This window comes from Thermobia domestica, chromosome 9, assembly GCF_964235325.1.
Source record: "Thermobia domestica chromosome 9, izTheDome1.hap1.1, whole genome shotgun sequence".
Lineage (NCBI taxonomy): Eukaryota > Metazoa > Arthropoda > Insecta > Zygentoma > Lepismatidae > Thermobia > Thermobia domestica.
Window position 1 is genome coordinate 15693838 of NC_137462.1, and position 9503 is coordinate 15703340.

Consider the following 9503-nt stretch of genomic DNA (forward strand, 5'->3'; position numbering starts at 1 on the left):
TTATTAAACTTTATTCAACATCAGTTTATACACAATCATAAATACAGTGGGGAGACATTAATTAATTTGATTAAAGAAGCATATATTGTGGAAAAGGGTGGACATTATGGCCTTTAAGCATAATCATAAATTAAGGTGGATGGAATGAATGGAAATGAGGTGCACCAGACGTCACAGCATCGGGTATAGTTAGCAAAACTGATGCGTGTTATCTTCTGACCCGGGGGCGACTCCGGGTCTGATGGAGACAGGGAAACCCCAATTAGACAATAGGACTACTGTGCATAAGATGGAATGATGCAAGGTGATGCCGTGGCGGTGATGTAGTCTATGATGAATAGATGATCTGGACTGTCAGGGGGTAGGGAGAAGTGGTAGAGGGTAAAGAGGAGGGAAAGCGGGGTATGGCGCAGAAGGATATTGGAAGGATGTAAAGCAAAATGATGCATTGTGGCTAGAAGCATGGGGTGATGAGTTTGAAACCGAGAAGAAATGTAGCGGAGTCGCAAAGTTTTGAGGTGGTAAAGAATGTGGGGAAATGGAGTGCGGTCATAGAGTTCGTTGGTAGGGCTGGGAAGGCGGATTCGGAAAGCTAGGCGGAGGGCATGCCGTTCAAGAATTTGTAATCGAGTATAAAACGAGGGAGCAGCGGCAATCCAGGCAGTAAAACCGAAGGTAAGAACGGGACGAAGGAAAACTTTGTAAGTGGTTAAAAGTGTTCGGCTGTTTAGCCCCCAAGTTGTACCAGTGATGCGGCGTAAAAGATTGAGACGATTGTAGGCTTTGGCACATATGGATTTCAGATGGGCTGTCCATTTAAGATGTCTGTCGAAGACTATGCCTAAATATGTAACAGTGTTTTGTGGCTGGAGAGGAACGTGGTCGACATGGACAGATAAGTTAGCCGGATTGCGATAGACGCGTGAGCGCTTGTTCGGAGGAAGAAATATTATTGTTTGTGTTTTGCCAGCGTTTAATTTCAATCTCCAGCGTCTGCACCAAGCGAGAAAGGTGTCAATTGCAATCTGCAGTGTTCGATTGATCTCTTGGACAGTATTTACGGTTGCGAGAAAGGCTGTGTCATCGGCAAACTGATATAAACTGATATTGCCAGGTAATGGAGGAAAATCGGCTACATATAAGATATATAATAACGGAGATAACGATGAACCTTGAGGAACTCCAGAATGCAGGAAAATGGGGTGTGAGAGGTGGTTGTTGATAGATATATAACTAAGGCGGCAAGAGAGAAAGTGGAAGATGAAACGGATGTAACACAGAGGAAGACGGAAAGAGAGGAGTTTATATATAAGACCAAGATGCCACACCTTATCAAAAGCTTTTTCCAGACCGAATAAGACAAGACAGGAAGGTTTGGATGTATTGAACTGCAGTGTAATATAGGTTGTAAGGCGCATAAGCTGATCATTAATAGTATAGAAAGGGCGAAAGCCTGCTTGCGAAAGAGGAAGTAAATTATGAGCGGATAGATGACGGTGCAGACGCGTAACAAGGATACGTTCTTGAATTTTGCTGAACACTAGCGTGAGCTGAATGGGCCGATACGAAGAGACAGCATGTGTAGGCTTGTTTGGTTTGGGAAACATGAGAGTGATCGAGGATTTCCAAGAAGTCGGAATGAAGCCTGTGCGTAAAATAAATGTAAAGATAGCAGCCAGTAAATGAAGAAGAATATATGGAGTCTCTTTCATATGTCGGTAACAAATACGATCAGCTCCTGGAGACGACTAACGTTTTCTGGCGACTGTGATGTGGATATCTTCAACCGTAATAGGAGCAGTAATATCACTATTTGCAGGGAGATGGTGGTTGGAATTGGGTTGAAGATCTGGTGTTGAAAGATTGAGATTATCGGCTGGATGGCGGCGTAGAGACGGATCAGGTGAAAGAGGGGCGAAAATTCCTTGGAGGTAATCGGCAAAGGCGTTTGCTTTCGCAGTATCGTCAGCAAGGAGTTGATCTCCGTCTAAGAGTGGGTAAGGTGTGCGAGATGAGCGGCCAGTGAGTTGGTGAAAACGCTTCCAGTATTTTGGGGGATGAGTGGTGGTGGAAAGATCATTGCAGGTAGTGATCCAGCGACGGCGTTTATAAGCAACTATGTAGTTATGGACAGTGCGTTGATATTGACGGTGGAGGCGGAGAGACTCAAGATTGCCTGTGTGAGTGTAGTCTCTATAATGTGCCCGGGAACGCCTGATAAGCGTTAGATAATGAGGAGGGAGAGCTGGTTTGAAAGTATGAACGGTGCGCATTGGAATGTTTTGGGCAGAGGGAGTGTTGATGGCAGCAGTAATAGTATCGAGCGCAACATAAAGATCGTCTTCTGTAGTGGGTGCTTGGACAGTTTCTAGCTTATGTTCGAGTATGGTGCGATAGCCATTCCAGTTGGCTTTATCAAACATTGGATAAGAGCGAGGAGGTTCAGAAGTAGTACTAGAAGCAGGACGTGGCGTTGTGATAGTAAGAAGTATCGGTACATGATCACTGCCAAGAGGATCTAGCACATCAAGTCTACAACGAGTTTGGAGATTGACAGATGTAATAACAACATCTGGCGTTGTGTTACTACTAGGTCGAGTAGGTTTAGGTAATGGATGAAAGTGTCCTGAAGTGCGAGTTAGAAGGTAATTGTGAAAATCTTGCTGTTTAAGGGGGGTGCGACTGTGAAAATTGAGGTCCGCTATAATGATGTAAGTGCGATAATTGTCTGAGATATATTGAATAAACTGATACGGAAGAGGATGTACAGGGCGAATGTAGATTGTCGGAACCGTGATGTTGAGTTGGTTAAAATACAATGTAATGACTAAATGTTCAGGTAATGGCTGAAGGGGAAGAGTAGCACGGCGGAAAGGAAGAGATGGCGAAAATCCAATAGCTACTCCACCACAAGCCCTTCTTGCTGGAGACTGGTTATCGTGTCGCAGCATGGTATAACTTGGTAGATGTACTTGCTTGCGGGCCGTAAGATGAGTTTCGTTTAAGATGAAACGTGAAATGTTTTTCAAAGAGGAGTTGTTCAAATAAGATCTTATGTTGCGGTAAAGAACTAATGTTCATAAAAAGAAAATTAATATCCATAATAATTAAAAGCAGTATGATGTGTGAGAGAGTGTTAAACATCAGTTTCCAATGGATCAGAGTGGAAGTAAACAGTTTGGCCAGAATAAGTAGCGGTGAAATTGATGTTGAGTATTGTTTTGGCAGCTTGTTGAAGTTGACAGAGGATATGGTTGCGCAATAAAGGATGAATATTTTGAAGTGTAACAGTGATAAACGATAAGAACTGTGTAATTGTGATTGGCTGACAGACATCGTGGGGAGCGGAAGCTGTTTTAGTAACATGTGGTTTCAGTGGTACGGTTAATTCAGGCTTGAATGGATCCGCAGTAGGTTTAGCCTTGCATTTGTAGCTGTAAGTGGCATGTCCAGTTTCGTTACACGTAGAACATTTAGGAGTTTCTTTGAGATTAGTACAATTGCAGGTGCTATGAGGGCCAGTACAGAAACCACATTTGAGTTGATTAGGACATGAAGCGGTCGGATGGTCATTATATACCTGGCACTTTTCACAGCGCACAGGAAGAGGTGCAGGAGATCGAGACGGTTCGACACGATAACGTTTGCGATAGATGAAGGTCCCATTTGAAAGAAGAGAATCGATGGTGTCGTGTGAGTTGGTTAGTACACGAACCATGTATGTGTTTCCCTGAGCGTTTTTAATACGAAGACATTTGATGATAGAATGACCATCAAGTTTGAGTTCCTGAGCGATTTCTTCGTCTGTAAACGAGGGATCAACACCTCGGATGACGACAAACAGAGCAGGTTGTTTGCGTGGTGGCGGCGGTTGTTTGGCTGATGGAGTGTTGAGCTTAGAAATAGATGCATTCTTCCCAAAGATTTCGTACGAATAAGTATTACGGATTGTTGAAGCGAATTTATCGTCTGGAGTTTTAATGATGATGCCTTTCTGTGTATAGATGATTTGAGCGATACTTGTCCGTGGGATGTATTTGGTGATACGATGATAAAGCTTCTTCAGATCGAGGTATTGAGGATCGTAGTTGGTGAGCAGAAATGAATGAACAGTAGGTTTGACAGATGAAGAAGTAGAAGTTTCAGCGTCCATGCGATGAGATGAATTTGAGTCAGTGGATGATTCACTGAGGGTGTGATGGCGCTTTGCTTGAGGTGACTGAGGCTGATTATGATGAACTTCGCTACGTGAAGTGCGTTTAGAGCTCTCCCTTCGCTTGTCGGCAGATGCTGACGGAGCGGAGGGGCCCAAGGAAAGATGAGTAGAAGCGTGAGGTCCAGTAGCCACGATGACGATTACAAAAAACACAAAACAGCTGATAAGGTATGGTTAGCAGGTAGAAGCCACCCATTCGGATAGTGGCTTAGGTGAGGAAATGCCCCAGTCTAAACGTGTCACAATGAGCTACCCTTGGCTGAGATAAGTCTGATAGCTGTTGCTCAGCGAATATCTGGCGAGCAAGTCCCAGGATCGAGGAAAGGATTTTCAAAAAACAGCTGATTTGACGTGTGGTACGTCACAGCTGATAAGTTCAAAATTTTCATCTTTATTAAGGGTATCATATAATATTTGGTATCGAAATATACGTGAGAGGTAGTTATTTAAAATATTTTTTAATAATTTCCTTTGCAATTTAATAAACAATAATTGAAAACTTAAATACTTCTTTTAAAATATTTTAATATAATGCTTTTGAAGCAATAACAAGTTCCGTATAAATACCATAATCTGTTATGTTAAATATTGTTAGAAGAAAGATGCCATACTTTTTTTTTTACAACAGTCCAATAAAAATAACTTCAATATTGTCAGCACTTAGTTTTCAATGGTATGAAGTCATAAAATGAGCTTGTAAAAGAGAACGAATACACCCCCATTATATTAGTAGTCTTACCTATGTGTTGCCTAATAAATATGTGTTCAAAATTCTATGTAATTTTGGTATGTTACGTAGGAAAATTGATAAAAGGTACACCTTAAAAATGAATAATAAGAAAAGTTTACTATACCTGGTCAAATTCCTGGTATGCTAAATGGGGTTGGAAAATGTGCTTATAATCTAATACTATGTAGCCTTTCTTGTGTAATATCTACTATGTTATACAACATTTGAGGTATGAAGCAGATTTGTTTATAGTCTTTGCTATGTTACGCATGGGTTGATAAATATCTTCATAGTCTTACGTAATATGTATTATGTTAAATAGTGGCTGGAAGTAAGCCATACTCTTTTATCAGCTCTGCACTGTTAGATAGTTTTGTCCATAGTCTCTGTGTTATTTCTGTTTGGATTATATGTTCATTGTTTTAAGTAATTTCTGCTATGTTAAATTAGGAGTTGAAGAGCAGAACGAATACACCCAAAGAAAAGGAACGAGTAGACCCCATTACTCTCTGTTATATTTGTAGTCTTTGCTACGATATATAGGAGTGTTGTTAAAATATGCGTTCGAAGATTCTGTGTTCATAATCTTACGCAATTTTTGCTGTATTATATAGGGGTTGAAAAAAAGAACGAGTATACCCCGGGTATTGGCTCATTCTTTGCTGCGTTAAGTAGTGGTTGAAAAAAGTGGTCGTAAACGAGAACGAGTACACTCCTAGGCTATGTTACATAAGGGTTAAGAAAGTGGCATTAGGTTATTTAGGGATTGCGAAAATAGATGTTCACGGTCTTATGTAATTTCTGTTATGTTATATACGGGTTGAAAAGGAGAAAGTGTACACCCCTGCTATTGGTTCATTCCCTGCTGTGTTAGATATGTGTTGTAATATATGTTCATAATACTATGTAATCTCTGCTATGTTAATTAGAGAGGAAAGCTTCATTTTAAGACAAGCGTTAAGTAGAAGGGACCTAAAGACCACTTAACGTTTGTTCTGTGTGTATGAGAAAACGATTATAGAAGGAAAGAACACTTCCTTGGATTGAAGACATTCCTAAATTACTAGTGCCGCAATTGCCATCAAAGAGAAGGCCGAATTAAATAAAACATTCGGAAAATATAAACACGTCAAAACTACGCCTTGCAACCGATATCTAGAGAAAATAAAATTAAGGTATTTGTAATATAATAATAAGCATATTTTATAAATCTGAGCTCTTGAGGAACAACAATGTACCTAAGTACTGGTGAGCGAAAATGAGAAAGACGGGGGATTGATGTTTTAGCGGGAAAACATGAGGCATTTTCTCTTATGTGGTAACGAAATGACGAAATCCATATTGAACGCAGTAAAACTATATGTCAGTGAATAAACCTGTGTTATGCAAAAAGTGAAATCTAGGAGGAGACAGGAGACACCAATAAAGTTCAACAAAACAATTGAAGTAGACCTGACCTTTCTTGCATATAATAATGAAATGACCACCAAACAGGTGTCAATATGGGAGACTGGAATGATTACCGAATATTCAACATGGGGAATATTTTGTATCACCAATATCCTAAAAATTTTTTGGTGGTGTTCTCTTTTGCACGCCACATAATTTCGAAAAGCACTTCTTTTTACATTTTCAATCTTATTCAATAGATTCCTGCGGAACATAATTTCCTTTCCAATGTAAATGCTCATCTCCTCTCGCCTTCTTGGAATTCCTAACATTTGTTTTCATCGCTTGCTACTTTCTCATTCGATTTTTATCTTTCTATTATTCAAGTTGCTGGGTATCTCACTTTAATTGGTAGTTTCGCTGAAAGATTTCATCGAAAGTCGAAGCAATCTTTCAATGTGCTTGGCCTTTCATTTTACTCTCCATTTACCACGTATTAATACGATGTATTAACAACTAACATCTTATGTTCATTGCCCATTCAACACATTTCACCTGATAAACCGCATTGTACTCTTGCCAGCTCATTTCTGGGCTACAAACGTGGCGTGATTGCAGCTTAGCAAAAAGCTTTTTACCCCATGATTCGATTACGTTCCGACTTGTCTGTTTTTGTTAAAAACTAGTAAAATGTGCACTGCGGTTTTTTCAGGTTGCTTTGTGCATTATCTGATCGTCGTTTGTTTATTATCGGGCACTAATAAATTCTGGCTATTGGCTCCTCCCCTTAACGTAATTTTCCGCACAAAACAATTACATGTGCTTCATCTTCTTTATTTAGCAACTCTCAAACTTGGTGCTACTTCATTTTTCTTACCATTTGCAAATTTTGAAAGAGAACCCATCAGGAAACCTGAGGGGGATTCTCGGGCCGAAAATATTATTTCAAGATGTATAAGGTATGTGATGTGTGTGTATTGTCATTTCGAAGAGCGCCATTGTCCCTGCAACTATTTTGCAGAAACTACGAAACACGCATTTCCTACTTCGAAGTAATCTCTGCATCGGGAGAGTTTCGTCTCTTTAATATGTCTCTTTTTCCAAACGGAACACTTGATACCCTTAACGTTTTATCCGATATAAACAAAAATACATGACAATTTATTTTTGGTCTAGTGTATATGTGTCAATATTGAAGAAAACGGTTGATGGTAAATCCTTGTCAATCTATCTCCCTTACATTTTCACGTTTTGGACTTGCCTGTGGTTTATCTCAAAGTCTTCAATTTCTTGAAGGATTGGAATTTAAAAAAAGAATACTGTGTTTGTTTCTCCTTCGTTAACAAGAGGTAACTTCATAATTTTCATCTGGTGTGTTAATTATACAACATTTAAATATGAAAACCATAAATTTAATGTGGTATGTGTTTTATCATTTACGAGGGAAAGGTTATCTGCATATTACCTCAAGAGTTGGTGAAGTTTGTTTCATACCTTTCTGTCTAAATATCACACGTAGTTCCAAAATTATTTCTACTTACAATTTGGATCTATTCCACTCACAATATTTCCACCTTATCTCTGTAGTTAAACTCCTACCCATCATTTTTCAAATTTATATTGCAATGGTTCTTTAATACTTTGAAATGTTTACGTGCAAACATGTGAAGCTAATCTCTCTTGAAATTCGCAGTGGCTCAGGGGTAGAGCGTTACCCTCTGATCCATTGGTTTGATCTCAGGTTGCTTCAAGGGAACTTTGTGGTGGAGGAACACCATATGATTGTTTTTTCTCGTACTCCCATTTCCTCCCAATTTCTTCTTTCCACCTTTTCATTCATTTCTCATAATCACCGTCTCCTTTAGCCTAGCCGGCATAAGCATGGGACGTAAAACTTTAAGATTTCGTTTACTTTTTTGCTAAAATTACAATAATGTATGAAACTTTTTCATTACAGGATATTCTATAAAAGAAGGAGCACATTTGATGTTGCAAATATTTGCTGGTTTCTACACGAGTGTATATGAATGTGTATATTAATTGTTTAAATGAATCCTCCACATTTTTATCTTTATATTTAACAGAGGGTTATAGAACGAGAAATTCAGAAAAGAAATTGATTCTAAAATTCTAAAACAAACAAACTTGAAATATACACCATTATTCACAAAAAAGGTAATCAAAAAACTCACAAATTCTTGCAATTTCGCAATCTTGATGTGTAATGCATTTACCACCTTTCTTCTTTCTTATATAACCCTTGCGACAATCACAGTTCCACATTTCATACATACATGGTTCGTCATTATCAAGACATCTCGGTTCACAACCTTCTAGTCTAAGTACAGCTTCTTCTGTGTCGGGGTCGCAATCTGATCGGAAGAAATAATATGCTCGATACTTAGTGTTAATTTCTACTGTTATATTTGTTGCAACGGCAACTTGTATTGGATAAAATTTATTCTAAATTTAAATAACTTGAAATAATACTAAATATACATATTTTAATATAATATATGTATATTGCATAGTTGTAATGTTATGATATTTTAATTAAATCGAAACATCATTAAATGATATTTACATTATGTATATTACAATTTCATATTTACAAAATTAAATAGGAAATTATTACGAAAAAATCAACTATTACAAACTTGTTTTTATGAGAAGTATGTGAGTCGCACTGATGGTTGAGCACTCTATGGTAAACATGGTTTCCGCCGTTATGTATAGTATAACATTGATTAAATTCAGCATTCATTTGAAATGTGCAGACGTCTACTGGCACACACACACACAAATATATATATATATATAGTGAATTTTAACCGATTATTCAAGAGTCGTTCGGAGAAAATGTTTAAAAACTCAAGTTCTTGCCACAGATTTTTTACAGAATAGGTCCCACACTTATATTACTTATATTGGTAATGACATATTTTTAATGAATTTTTAATGAATTTCCACCTAAGAGTAAATCATTAATGTTCTTAATGATATTGAGTTTTCTAATTATAAAGGGAGAAGTTCTATTATTTTTTTTAATATTTCACCCTAGTTACTTTATTTCTTTGTAAATTAGAAAAAGATAACACAATCCCTTTAAAAATTGTCATAAAAACATCAACTATTAAAATTTGTGTTACGTAAGATGAAATAAATGCT